At 40.4% G+C, this 14,329-nt stretch overlaps 1 protein-coding gene across 9 annotated transcripts in view; it reads left to right on the forward strand.

Annotated features, from left to right (window-relative positions):
- TPST2 (tyrosylprotein sulfotransferase 2) overlaps nt 1-14,329 on the forward strand; it is a 74,922-nt gene that overhangs the window by 26,634 nt on the left and 33,959 nt on the right. For 2 of the 9 annotated variants that reach the window (XM_056821558.1, XM_056821562.1), the window contains exon 1: nt 11,160-11,694. The exons of 4 other annotated variants lie outside the window; for them this stretch is intronic. The gene's annotated coding sequence lies outside the window, so the exon portion shown is untranslated. Of the gene's footprint in view, nt 1-7,883; nt 8,028-11,159; nt 11,735-14,329 lie in introns of those variants that run through there. 3 more of the 9 variants (XM_056821561.1, XM_056821559.1, XM_056821557.1) reach the window with 3 other exon arrangements.

Consider the following 14,329-nt stretch of genomic DNA (forward strand, 5'->3'; position numbering starts at 1 on the left):
TGGAGCAGCCAAGACTTGACCCTGGGTCCCTTGCGTTATGTCTATTGCTCCTTCTGCCCTAGGACTGCCTTTTCTAATCCTGTTCTACTTAGCCCTGTGGCATGGTGAGGATCAAGTAAGACAATGGATGGGAAGATGCCAGGAACAGGCAGTACGGGAGAAATGTAAGCCGTTATTATTCTTTAAGGGTCTCGGAGTCCAAGAGTGTTCCAAGCTGCCCAGCGGGGACCACTTCCACAACAAATAGCCTGGATTCTCTAAACAGCCATTCTCATTGCACCATTATGCTCACTCCATTACACAGGGCCCAGGGAACTTGCTGCTCCAAAGGAGGGCCAACTCTCCAACACTAACTGGAGAATTCACAAGCCTGAGGCCCCTGGAGGCAATCGAGCAAATGCATTCCCAGTCGACACAATGATCCTGAGCCCTAGAATCGTGGACTTAGAGGTGGAATGGGGCTTTGGGAAAGCATTTTATTTTTAAAATATTTATGCTTAACTTTTCTTGTAACATCTCTTTTATTTCTGAGTTTATCCTTCCCTTCTCTCTACTCAGTGAGTGATCCCTACCCCTTGTGATGGGAGATGGGATTGAGAAGCCGATCGGCAAAGCTAACCATTCCATCAGAAAGGTCTGAGAATACAAGAGAGTGATGTTCTCTACCCATAATCTCTCTTCTCCATACATAAGGGAGTAATACACATTTTCTCCTTTTTTTCTCGAGAGCCAAGCTTGATACTATCATTATACAATCAGTCAGTCACCTAGCATTTATTAAGGGAGTACTATGTGCCTGTCACTGTGCTAAGCGCTGGAACATACAATTTGCCCAGGGTTACACAGCTAGAAAGTATTTGAGGTCAAATCTGAACCCAGGACCTTTCATCTCTAAACCTGACTATTCACTGAGCCACCTAACTGTCCCAAGGCGCTCATAGTCTAATGAGGAAGCTAATACGTGTGTTAATATAATAGATATGTGTGAAAGACAGAGACAGAGAGACAGAGAAAGACAGACAGACAGACAGACAGACAGACAGACAGACAGAGAAAAAATGAGAGAGACAGAGAGAGCCCAGAATGATAGTAGAAAGAAAGAGATAGACACATAAAGCAGGTAGGTAGGTAAATAATGAGAGAGATAAAGTAGATAACACAGACAGAAAGTAGATAGAGACAGATAGAGATGGATGGACAGACAGACAGACAGATAGATTGATTGATTGATAAATAAAATAGATAAGGCAGATAGAAAAATAGATACACAACACAAATTGGAACTAATCTCAGAGGGAAGGTACATCTGCTTTTAGTTGTGTTGTTCTAGAGATTGTGTATGTTTTTCATGCTTCTGCTTACCTCATCCTGCATCAGTTCATATGTCTTCTCATAAGTCTCCAATTTCTTTAGGTTTCTAATGTTTTAAGCCCTATGCGATTAGTTCTGCCATTCTCCAGTCCATGGGTTTCTACTTCATTGTCTGTTCTTTTCTACCATCAAAAGTGATATTAGAATATCTTGCCACCCCTCTCCCCTCCTTAAAAGGAGGGGACTTGCCCAAGGTCTCACAGCACAGCTAAGCAGTGAAGCTGCCAATAGAGCCCAGGTTCCCTGAGTGCCTTCCAACTATGCCTTTTTCTGGTGACTTCAGCCTTCAGAACCTCCACGTCATTCCATCGTAAACTCAGGTTATTTTTTCACCATTACTCATTGATGACCCACTTTCTTCTGAAAACGCTAAAAATGCTCTCTTTTTTATTATTCCTTCCCATAATCCTGACTATTCCCTTTCAGTGCCCATCAAGTACCTATGGATAACAATAAGCTTGTTTCCTCCCTCCCACGGCTACATTGAATCTACTGTGTCTATATTCTATATATACTTCTATGTGCACATGTCATCTCTTCCTATAGAATGTAAGCTTGTGGAGGGCAGGGTCTGTTCACTTCTGTCTTTCAACCTCCAGCATTGTGCCTCATAATATTTTAATTGATTAATTTTATTTTTAAATATTTTCCCATGGTTACACGATTCATTTTCTCTCCCTCCCCTCTTCCCTCCCCCTTCCTGGAACTGACAAGCAGTTCCACTGGATTATACAGGTGTTATCACTTGATAACCTAACCCTAACCCTATTTCCATATGCATTTTGGTAATAGAGTAATCTTTTAAATCCCAAACCCCAAATCCTATACCCATATTAACAAGTGATAAATCGTATGTTTTTCTTCTGTGTTTCCACTCCCACAGTTCTTTCTCTGGATGTGCACAGGTTTCTTTTCATAAGTCTCTCCAGATTGTCCTGGATCATTGCATTGCTGCTAGTAGAGAAGTCCATTACATTCTGTTGTGCCACAGTGTATCCGTCTCTGGGTTTACTATTCTCCTGGTTCTGCTCCTTTCACTCCACATCAGTTCATGGAGGTCATTCCAGTTCATATAGATATCAAGCAGTTCATTATTCCTTATAGCACAAAACTATTCCATCACCATCACATACCACAATTTTTTCAGCCATTCCCCAATTGAGGGGTACCTCCTCATTTTCCAATTTTTTACCATCACAAAGAGCCCAGCTATGAATATTTTTGTACAACCAACCATTTTTTATTATCTCTTTGGGGTACAAACCTAATAGTGGTATTGCTGGATCAAAGGGCATGCATTCTTTTAAAGCCTTTTGAGTATAATTCCAAATTGTCTTCTAGAATGGTTGAATCAATTCACAACTCCATCCTCAATGCATTAGTGTCTCAATTTTGCTACATCCCTTCCAATATTTATTATTTTCCTTTACTGTCCTATTGGCCAATCTGCTAGGGGTGAGTTGGTACCTTGGAGTTTTTTTGATTTGCATTTCTCTTATCAGAAGGGATTTAGAACACTTATTCATGTGATTATTGATAGTTTTGATTTCATCTGAAAACTGCCTATTTACCTCACTTGACTATTTGTCAATTGGAAAATGGCTTGATTTCTTGTACATTTGACTTAGTTCCTCATAAAATTGAAAAATTATAACCTTTGTCAGAGATTTTTGCTATAAAATTTTCCCCAGTTTGTTGCTTTCCTTCTATTTTGGTTGCATTGGTTTTGTTTGTATAAAACCTTTTTAATTTAATATAATTAAAATTATTCACTTTACATCTTGTAATGTTCTCTATCTCTTCCTTGGTCTTAAGTTCTTTCCTTTCCTATAGATTTGAAGGTATACTATTCTATGTTCACCTAATTTAATTTTAATTTCCTTCTTTATATTTAAGTCATTTACCCATTTTGAATTTATCTTGGGATAGGGTGTGAGTTAATAAATATTTATTGACCAATTCATAATATTGATTCTATTTTTATTTTTATTTTTTAAACCCTTACCTTCCATCTTGGAATCAATACTGTATATTGATTCCAAGGCAGAAGAGTGGTAAGGACTAGGCAATGGGGGTCAAGTGACTTGCCCAGGGTCATACAGCTAGGAAGTGTCTGAGGCCAAGTTTGAACCCAGGACCTCTCATCTCTAGGTCTGACTCTCAATCCACTGAGCTACCCAGCTGCCCCCCTCATTCATTCATTCTTTTTTTTTCTTAATCCCTCACTTTCCATCTTAGAATCAATACTGTGTATTGACTCCAAGGCAGAAGAGTGATAAGGGCTAGGCAATGGGTGTTCAGTGACTTGCCCAGGGTCACAAAGAAAGGAAGTGTCTTAGGCCAGATTTGGTCTCTAGGCCTGGCTCTCAATCCACTGAGCTACCCAGCTGCCCCCGATTCTATTTTTAGTAGTGTTGGAAATTAGTGGTATTTACATGGATAATTCCAATATATTATAAGCTTCTTGAGGGCAGAAACTTTTTTTTCCAGTTTGTCTTTCTATCACACCAGTGCCTGACTTGTTGAAGAAGCAGTCTGTCCTAGTCGGCAGAGCCAGCCTTAAAGTCAGGAATGAAGTAAGCAAGCAGGAAATATTTATTAAGCCCTTCCCCGTGCCAGGGACTGTAGTAGTCACAGAAGACGCGAAGACAAAATTAAATCAATCCCTGTCCCAGAGACTTCCTTCTCTGCATCTAAAACAAATCCTCTCGTACAAAGGATAGAAGAGAAAGAGGAAAAGCACGAATCTGTTGAGAGGGAAAAGATTGAAGACGATAAATGGGAAAGTTTGGGAGCAGGTCAGGGACTGCGGAGAGAGGATATTGGCAGTTCTGCTGCTAAACTGTACTGTAGACTTTAAACGAAGCCTTTCCTTGGGAGCTGTTTCCTCTTTGGGGAAACGAAGGAGTGAAATGAGTCGGCTTTCGAGGGTTCTTCCAGCTCTGCCTTTTTATGAAGATTCTGATATATTTTAATTTACAATCTACTCAGGGGAAGCGGGAGATTGTTGTAAGGAGTAGGTCCTCCTTCAGAGGAACAGATGGCTTTAGAACAGGGAATGGCAGGGCTAGGAGGAGCCTTCGGAGTCAACTGGTCCCTGGGTGTCTAACCTGAGGCCAGCAGGCAGAGTGTGGCCCCCCTAAGATAGTTAGCAGTACAGCATGATGCCCAATTAAGCAGTACACAGGAGCTAGCTGGCCAGTGGGGCCTCACCACCTGTCCACTGTTTTTCTTGGATAACTGTTGCCAGATGTCATGCCAGCAAGCTTGGATCATGTAGTCACTTTAATGGTAAAAATGCCATAAAACCTGCAGTCTTGGGGATTTCTGATCCTTAAGGTCCAAACTGCAAACTTGGACACCTTCCTGGCTAGGCCAGCTACAGAATAGGCTACAGGCCCAAAATAGGGAAAAGATTTAACCCAAGATTAAATGGGTTAGTTAAGCAGCAAAGTGAACTCTCAGAAACTACAGTATTTTTAAAAGTGGAAACTGATCCACCGTAACAATCATTCTGGTTTTGTCATTTAGGACCTGCTTGATCTTGGGCAAGTCTCCTACTTGCCTCTGGCCCTTAGTTTCCTTATTGCTGAAACGAAGGGATTTAACTAGATGTCCTGCAATTTTATGATTCTATGACCCACTTTAATCAAGGAGAGTTTGAGCTTTAGATAAGACTAGACTTGCCCATAGTCACTGATCTAGTATGTAGGAGGAAAGAAGAACTAGTTGGCTCTGTGGAGTCCGTGAATTTCTATTTTTTTTAAGATCTATTTTTTTTAGTGGGCAGCTGGGTGGCTCAGTGGATGGAGAGCCAGACCTAGAGATGGGAGATCCCAGGTTCAAATCTGGTCTCAGACACTTCCTAGCTGTGTGACCCTGGGCAAGTCACTGAACCCCCCATTGCCTAGCCCTTACCACTCTTCTGCCTTGAAACCAATACACAGTCATGGTTTTAGGATGGAAGGTAAGGGTTAAAAAAAATTTACTTTTCAATATATTTTATTTTTTCCCAAGTATGTATAACAATAATTTTTAACATTTGTTTTCCAAAACGTTGAATTCCAATATTCTTCATTTCTCCCATTTCTCTCCTTCTCCAAGACAGCAAGCATCCAAATCTAGACTATACTTGTGTGATCACACAAAACATACTTCCATGTTGGCCATGCTGTGGAAGAAGATTCATACATAACAAGCCCCCCCTCAAAAAAAACACATTAAAAAAGTGAAGTGAAAAATAGCACACTTCAATCTGTATTCATACTTAATCAGTTCTTTCTCTGATGGTAGATAGCATTTTTCATCACGAATCCTTTGGAAAATGTCTTGGATCATTGTGTTGCTGAGAAGAGTCAAGTCATTCACAGTTAATCATCATCTCATATTGCTTTTACTATGTACAATGTCCTACTGGTTTTGCTCAATTCACTCTATTTCAGTTCATGTAAATCTTTCCAGGTTTTTGTGAAACCATCTTGCTTGTCATTTCTAATAGCCCAATAGTATTCCATTATAATCGTATGCCACAACTTATTCACACATTCCCCAATGGATGGACATCCCCTCAATTTCTAATTCTTTTTTCACCACAAAGAAAAAGTTATATTCTTGTGAAAATGTCTTTTTCCCTTTTTAAAAAATCTCTTTAGGATAGAGACCAAGTATTGCTGGATCAAAGGGTATGTATATTTTTATGTACCTTTGGTCACAGTTCCAAATTGCTCTTTAGAATAATTGGTTGAGTTCGCAACCCATCAACTATGCATTAATGTTTGAGTTTTCCCATATCCTCTCCAATATTTACCCTTTTCTGTTATATTAGCCAATCTGATAGGTATGATGTGGTACCTCAGAGTTGCTTTAATTTGCATTTCTGTAATCAATAGTGATTTACAACATTTTTTATTTGATTATTGATAGCTCTTATTTCTTCATCTGAACACATTATCAGTAACCTTTGACCATTCATCATTTGGGGAATGATCTGTATTCTTATAAATTGAACCACTTCTCTATATATTTGAGAAATTAAGCCTTTATCAGATAAACTTACTGTTAAAAAAATTCTCCCAGCTTTCTGCATCCCTTCTAATTTTGGTTGCATTGTTTTTGTTTGTGCAAAACCTTTTAAATTTTAGATAATCAAAATGATCCATTTTATATCTTGTAATGCTCTCTGTCTCTTGTTTTGTCATAAATGCTTCCCTTATCCATAGATCTGACATGTAAAGTCTTCTGAGCTCCTCTCATTTGCTTCTGGTATCATCTTTTATATCTAAGTCATGTGCTAATTTTGACCTTATCTTGGTATGCTGTGTGAGATTGATGTATGCCTAGTTTCTACCATGAGCTTGTATTATTTTTTAAAAATATTTTGATAGCTATGTTTCAGTACAATTGATTTCCTTGGTAATCCCAGGGATTTTAGTTTATGGCTTTAAGAACACGAGTCCAAGAAAGAGTCCCTAGGCTTCCCAATTGCCAAAGGGTTCCACGACAGTAAAAATTATTAAGAACCCCTGCCATCAAAAAAAAAAAAAAGAACCCCTGCCAGGAGCAGCTAAGTGACTCAGTGGATTGAGAGCCAGGCCTAAAGATGAGAGGTCTTGGGTTCAAATTTGGACTCAGACACTTCCCAGATTAGTCACTTAACCCCATCTGCCTAGCTTTTACTACTCTTCTGCCTTGGAACCAATACATAGTCTTGATTCTAATATTTAAGGTAAAGGCTTAAAAAAAAAAAAAGGATCCTTGCCCTAGGTAGGCAAACTGAGTCTTGCCTTGGAGGCCTCTGGAGCAGTTAATTGAGGACTTTTTTTGTGCCTGGGGAACTGGGCCAAGAGATCTGAACTCTGGTGAGCTGAATGGGGCTAATTAAGCCTGCCGGTGTCCCTTCCTGGCATGCCACTTGGACAGGAAGAGGGGTTCCACATACACAATTGGGCAATCTGCATCTCTATCTGAATGAGTTCCTCCCCGCCTGCAGGAAGTCTCCAATTGGGCGGTTTCACTATTTAAGCTTCCTTCCTTGTTCTTAGCCCTTGTTTACAAGCTTTTCAACCCTTGGTCTCTCTTAGTAAAAGAAATGGGCTTAGGTAGTCCCTCACCTGGCTGGGGTATCACAGGAGCCTCCTTATCCCCCCAAAACAGCCTCTTTAGGTTGTCTTTAACAGGACTGCCTTTGAGATTGAACATTTGGGCATGGAGTCAGGAAGACCTGAATTCAGATTATCCTGGGCAAGTCACTTAACCAATCACTGTCTGCCTCAGTTTCCTCATCTATAAAATGGGGATCATAATAGCACCTACCTCTCAAAGTGGGTGGAGAAATAAATGAAATAATATTTGTAAAACACTTAGCATAGTGCCAGTCACATTGTAAGCACTATATAAATGTTAATTATAATAATTAGAATACTTTATTATTATTATAGGCCACTGTGAGATTTTATGTATACACACACAGAAAATACATGTACTTTTATGCTGATGTGTTGTTTCTCCCATAGAATGGAAGCTCCATGAGGGCAGGAATTTTCTCACTTTTGTCCTTGCTCTGAAGCTCCTGACACATAAAAACTATTTGTACACATTGGATGCTTGTTGATTGGCTGACTAAGCAAATCTCCCATTGTCTCACTGGTTGACTTTGGGTAAGTCTTTTCTCTTTTGGGGGGGCTCATTTCCTCTGAAGAATTAAAGCTTTTGGATGAGAAGATCTACAAAGAATGCTGGCCCTGAAGTCAGAAGACCTGCCTTCAGATTCCGATGCTGCCACTTATCTGTGAGACCCTGGGCGAATCACTTAACCACTATCTGCTTCAGGTTCTTCCCCTGTAAAAGGAGGCAGCCAGACTAAATGGCCTCCAAGGTCCCCTCTAGGACTAGGATCTGCGATCTCTGGAAATCTTTGGTTTCTGACTCCCTGGTGCCCATTTCTTGCTCTATTACCTAGGGCAGACCCTCTTGTCTCTCCCTGTCTTTGGCTCTTCATTTGTAAAATAACAATAAGGTATCTCACAGGCTCATTCATAGGAATTAGAGCTAGGAGGCTGCTTCCAATCCCACCCTTGCATTTTAGAGGACTTTTGAGTCTCTGAGAGGGAAGTGACTTGCCCAAGGTCACATGGGTAATAATAACACATCCTAACACTTTACCTAGTGTTTCAAAGTGCTCAAAACACTTGCAAAAATAACGCTGAGTGTGTGTGTTATCTTTGTTTTATAAGTGAATAAAGGAAGATTCATGCAGAGGAAGTTCAGGTCAACCAGCATTAAGCATTAATAAATCTATGCCAGGCATTATGCTAGGGGCTACAGATACAAACCCAAAAGGGAGGCAATACCTGCCCTCAGGAACCTCATTTTCTATTGAGCAATACAACACAGACACAGATAAGTATACAAAGGAACCTCAATGGGAAGAAAGCACTTAGAAGTCTTTCTAGGAGAGCCAGACAGTTCCTCCTAAAGGAGAAGGCACCTGAACCGTATTTTTAAGGAAGCTGAGCTGGGGACTGCAGCACGGGGAGCAGAAGAGGGTGGGCATCCTAAGCATGAAGGACTGCCTGGACCATCAGCAGGGAGCAGGAAATGGAATGTCATGTACCAAGACAAGCTAGCAACTAGCAGAACTGATTTGGAACCCAAGCCCCCCTGGCTTTAGCCAGAGCTTTTTGTAATGATCAAGTGAGGGAATGCATGCAAAGTCCCTTGTGACCATTAGATGAGAAGTAGATATAGATAGACAGACAGCTATAGATAGGCAGGCAGACATAGTTAGGAGGACAGATAGTCAAACAAAGAGGTAGACAGAGAGAGGCAGGGGTAGATAGATAGATAGACAGAAAGATAGATAGATAGATAGATAGATAGATAGATAGATAGATAGATAGATGGACGGATGGATGGACAGATAGATGATAGATAGATAGATAGATAGATAGATAGATAGATAGATAGATAGATAGATAGACGGATGGACAGATAGATGATAGATGGATAGATGGATGGATAGAGATAGATAGACAGACAGAGATAGGGATAGACAGACAGACACATATATGGATAGATGGGTGAATAGATATATAGACAGACAGATAGATAGACAGATAGATAGACAGACAGACAGACAGACAGACAGACAGATAGATAGATAGATAGATAGATAGATAGATAGATAGATAGATAGACGGACAGATAGATAGATAGATAGATAGATAGATAGATAGATAGATAGACGGATAGATAGATAGATGGATAGATAGATAGATAGATAAACAGATAGACAGACAGATAGATAGATAGATAGATAGATAGATAGATAGATAGATAGATAGATAGACGGACAGACAGATAGATGATAGATAGATGGATAGATGGATGGATAGAGATAGATAGACAGACAGAGATAGGGATAGACAGACATACACATATATGGATAGATGGGTGAATAGATATATAGACAGACAGACAGATAGATAGATAGATAGATAGATAGATAGATAGATAGATAGATAGATAGATAGACGGACAGACAGACAGATAAACAGATAGACAGACAGATAGATAGATAGATAGATAGATAGATAGATAGATAGATAGATAGATAAACAGATAGACAGACAGACAGATAGATAGATAGACAGACAGACAGATAGATAGATAGATAGATAGATAGATAGATAGATAGATAGATAGATAGATAAACAAATAGACAGATAGACAGACAGATAGATAGATAGATAGATAGATAGATAGATAGATAGATAGATAGATAGATAGATAGATGGATAGATGGATGGATAGAGATAGATAGACAGACAGAGATAGGGATAGACAGACAGACACATATATGGATAGATGGGTGAATAGATATATAGACAGACAGATAGATAGATAGATAGACAGACAGACAGACAGACAGACAGACAGACAGACAGATAGATAGATAGATAGATAGATAGATAGATAGATAGGGATAGACAGACATAGATATATGGGTGGATAGATAGGCATATAAATAGATGCATGGACAGATAGGTAGGCAGACAGATAGGTGGACAGACAGACTGATAGACAGTCAGACAGAGAGCTAGGCAGACGGAGGGATGGATGGACAGAGATGGATAGATGGATGGACGAATGAACAGATATATAAATAGGCAACCATATAGTATGCAGGCAGACAAAGCATGTGTTAAGCACTTACTCTATATCAGACACTTCTAAGTAGTATGAATTCCAATATTTTTTCAATATTCTCCACACTCCAGTAACACAGAGGAACAGAAAACATAAAAGGAAGCAGGAAGGGGTGAGGGGCAGCTTCAGGCAGAGTCACCTTGGGATGGTCTTAGCTCTGAAGGAGATCGAGTTCTGTTATAATAACTAAAGATAATAATGCTAAACAATAAGTGCTGAGCCTTACGACAACACTTGAAGGTTTGCAGAGCTCATTAGCATTTGCATTATGAGTTTTCATGAGCTCTCCTGAGACCCCAGATGGGATGGGATTTAGTGCCCTGATGTGGATCTCGCAGAACTCTTCACTTGAACTCATCAGTGCTGCAGTCATCTTGGGGGAGTTGCCTCCGTAGCTAAGCTGGCTGGTGAAGTCATTTCCAGGGTTTGCCATTTTCAGCCCAATTGGACAAATATTTACTAAAAGCCTGCTATGCATCAGGCTCTCTGGGCAAAGAGTCATGAATCTGACCCAGGGAAGAAGCACAGGTCATTCGTAAGAATGTACAGCCTGACATAAAAAGTGCCTTAGAAGGAAGGGAGTTTTCATCGGTTTCCTTTTGCTGTCTGTGTTCATTCCTCTGTTCTCTCAGCTTGGAATCTTAAATCTCTTGGGCTGGTTGATTTGTTTTGGGGAAAGTGGGGAGGAAGACTATACAGGGAGGAAAGCATATTTCCTCTCTTCTACCCCTAAGACTTGATTCTGGAGCCCCTGTAGGTCACCCACCTCCAAGAGAAGATATAAATCATAGATTTGGAGCTTGGAAGGAAACTGATCATCTAGTCCAAACTCCTCGTTTTATAGAAGAAGGGGCTGAGGCCTCAGGAAGTTAAGCATCTTGCCTAAGGTCTCACCAGGTAGCAAGCATCAAAGGAGGAATTTGAACCCAGAGCCTCTTTCTTCTGTCCTATGTTGATTCCTTCCTCCTTTCACAGGCTCGCTGAAACAGGGATAAGATGTTTGGTATTTAGGAGCTTTCAGCAGTTCTATTACCGGTGGTGATAGAATGTTAAGGAGGTTCCACTTAAAGGGAGAGTTGGCCCGGTGGAAGATCTCTTCTCATGACATCTCTGCTGGTAAGACTGATGGCCAGAGTGAAGGCGATGACCTCCGTCTGTGAGTCATTTAGAGTCCTTTATTTTACTTCGCATTTATCGCCTGGCAGGAAACAGTTTTTTCGTCATAAACAGCTACATTAAGGACACATCTATTATTTACACAGTTCTGTACAAGCTTCCGTAGTTTGTCAACAGCTCAATTTTCAGCCTTGGATTTAAAGCTGAAAGAGATTATCTAATCCAGCTCTTTCATTTTACAATTGAGAATACAATTGAGAATTGAGAAGAATCAGGCCCAATGAAGGAAATAGTTTCCTCAGATCCACAAGGGTCATAAGTGGAGATCAAAGCTTTGAATCAATGTTCTCTGACTTCCCGTCTAGTGGGTTCTGCTGGCTTTACCACCTTACACTAAATTTGTCATTCAAAATTTTTAGAAAAATAAATTATTACTAAAAAATAACCATAACCGAGTCCTGACCTGGAAAGGGAAAGAAGACACTTTCTAGTTCTTACTTATGGCCTACTGGGACAAATGAATGGAACGGTATTGATTAATAACTTAGAAATGGGAGAAACTTGCTAATCACAAGACAGCAGTACAGGAATGAAAGTGAGACTCTTAATCCCTTCCCTCAGTGGGCTTATATTCTAATAACAGGAGGTCATACGCAGGGGGAATAGTGGAAGCCCCTCCGATGGTAAGTGGAGTCATAGAGGAAGTGGATGCCATTCCCTTTCCAATAGCAATAGGGTATTGGTTTGATTAGGCTTTTACAGCTAGGAAGGAGTTGAGGGTGGAGGAAGAGCTAAGTTGAAATCACTCACTTAATACCTGTGTGATCTCGGGGAAATCCTTTGACTTCTCTGTCCCTCATTTCCCTCTGTCACTTAAAGTGGGTTGTGCAGCGGGAGGAAAAGAAAATGATCTTTGTCTTTAATGAATAATACTTGGAAATGATCAAATAAAATATTATAAAATTAAAAAAAATAAAGCGGGTTGTGCAGCGGGAGGAAAAGAAAATGATCTTTGTCATTAATGAATACTACTTGGAAATGATCAAATAAAATATTATAAAATAAAAAAAAATAAAGTGGGTTGTGCAGTGGGAGGAAAAGAAAATGATCTTTGTCTTTAATGAATAATACTTGGAAATGATCAAATAAAATATTATAAAATTAAAAAAAAATAGAGTGGGTTGTGCAGGTTAGCAGCCCCTAAAGTCCTGTCTAGTTGTTTGTTTGTTTTTTAATAAATAGTTGTTTTAATTTAATTTATTGGACCCTTTTCAGGATAATTATTATTTAGTCTTTTTTAATCATCCCTTTGTTTTTTGTTTGTTTATTTTTAAACCCTTACCTTCCATCTTGGAATCAATGGTTCCAAGGCAGAAGAGTGGTAAGGGCTAGGCAATGGGAGTTAAGTGACTTGCCCAGGGTCACACATCTGGGAAGTGTCTGAGGCCAGATTTGACCTAAGACCTCCCATATCTAGGCCTGGCTCTCCATCCACTGAGCCACCCAGCTGCCCCCTTCAGGATCCCTTTGTAAAGATACCAGAGTGGTTTGTCATTTCCTTCTCCAGCTCATTTGACAGATGAGCAAACTGAGCCAAAGAATGTTAATTGATGTGCCCAGGGTCTCACAGCTAGGAAATGCCCAAGGCCTGATTTGAATTCAAGTCTTCCTGACCCCAGGTCTGGTGCTCTATCCACTGCAACACCTACCTGCCCCATTCCCTTCTAGTTTTAAAGCCATGATACTATGAGCAAGCTTTCTTTGGTGGAAATGCAGATTCAGGGAACACTGTTAACTAAAGAACACCTTCCCTCTCTCTCCTCCATGCTGGGGGTTTCCTGGCTCTTCTCCCTCATCATCTTGTCCTAACTCCTCATTTTACAGAAGGGGCTAAGACCTCAGGGGAAATTAAGGGGAAATTAAGCAGCTTGCCTAAGGTCATACCAAGGAGCAGGCATTAAAAGTGGATTTTTTGAACCCAGAGCCTCAGACTTCAGAGCCGATGCTATTTCTACTGGCCTAGGTAGATTTCTTCCCCTACCCCAACCCCAGGGACCAGGCTCAATCTTTTCTCATTCTTCCCTCCGCCCCCCATCTTGCCTCTTGGCCAGACTCATCTGACTAAGGATCATATTTTTATAAAACTGATCATTATAGTCAAAGGACAAAGCTTAGCGGTCCACCGTACTTCACTGTTTTCAGAATACTTTTCCCACAACACTTTTGTAAGGGAGGTGTGCTAAGATTCCTCTTTTTGGAAATGGGGGGAGGGGGAATAAAATGAAGCTAGAGAAGTTGTACCTGCCTGTCTCTGTCAAGGTCCCTCTCAGAAGCAGAAAATCATAGAATGTCAGAACTGAGACTGGGAAGAGGCAGATCTCTAAATATCTAGAGATGGATCATTTTGTCCAAAGCTCATTCAGAGAAGCTTCAGCATTCAGTCTAGTGCCACTCCTGGAAGACACAGGAGAAGCATGATTCGAGTCCAGGTCTTCTCCCCCCAAATTCAAAACTCTTTTCCCCAGCTTGTATGCAACACATCAGGAGACCTGGATCTGATTCCCAGACTTTATCACTTAATGCCTATGCGACCTTGGCCAAGTCACTCTTCTTCCTGCACCTCAGCTTCCTCTGT

Source organism: Monodelphis domestica, chromosome 3 (genome assembly GCF_027887165.1).
Source record: "Monodelphis domestica isolate mMonDom1 chromosome 3, mMonDom1.pri, whole genome shotgun sequence".
In the NCBI taxonomy this organism is placed as follows: Eukaryota; Metazoa; Chordata; class Mammalia; order Didelphimorphia; family Didelphidae; genus Monodelphis; species Monodelphis domestica.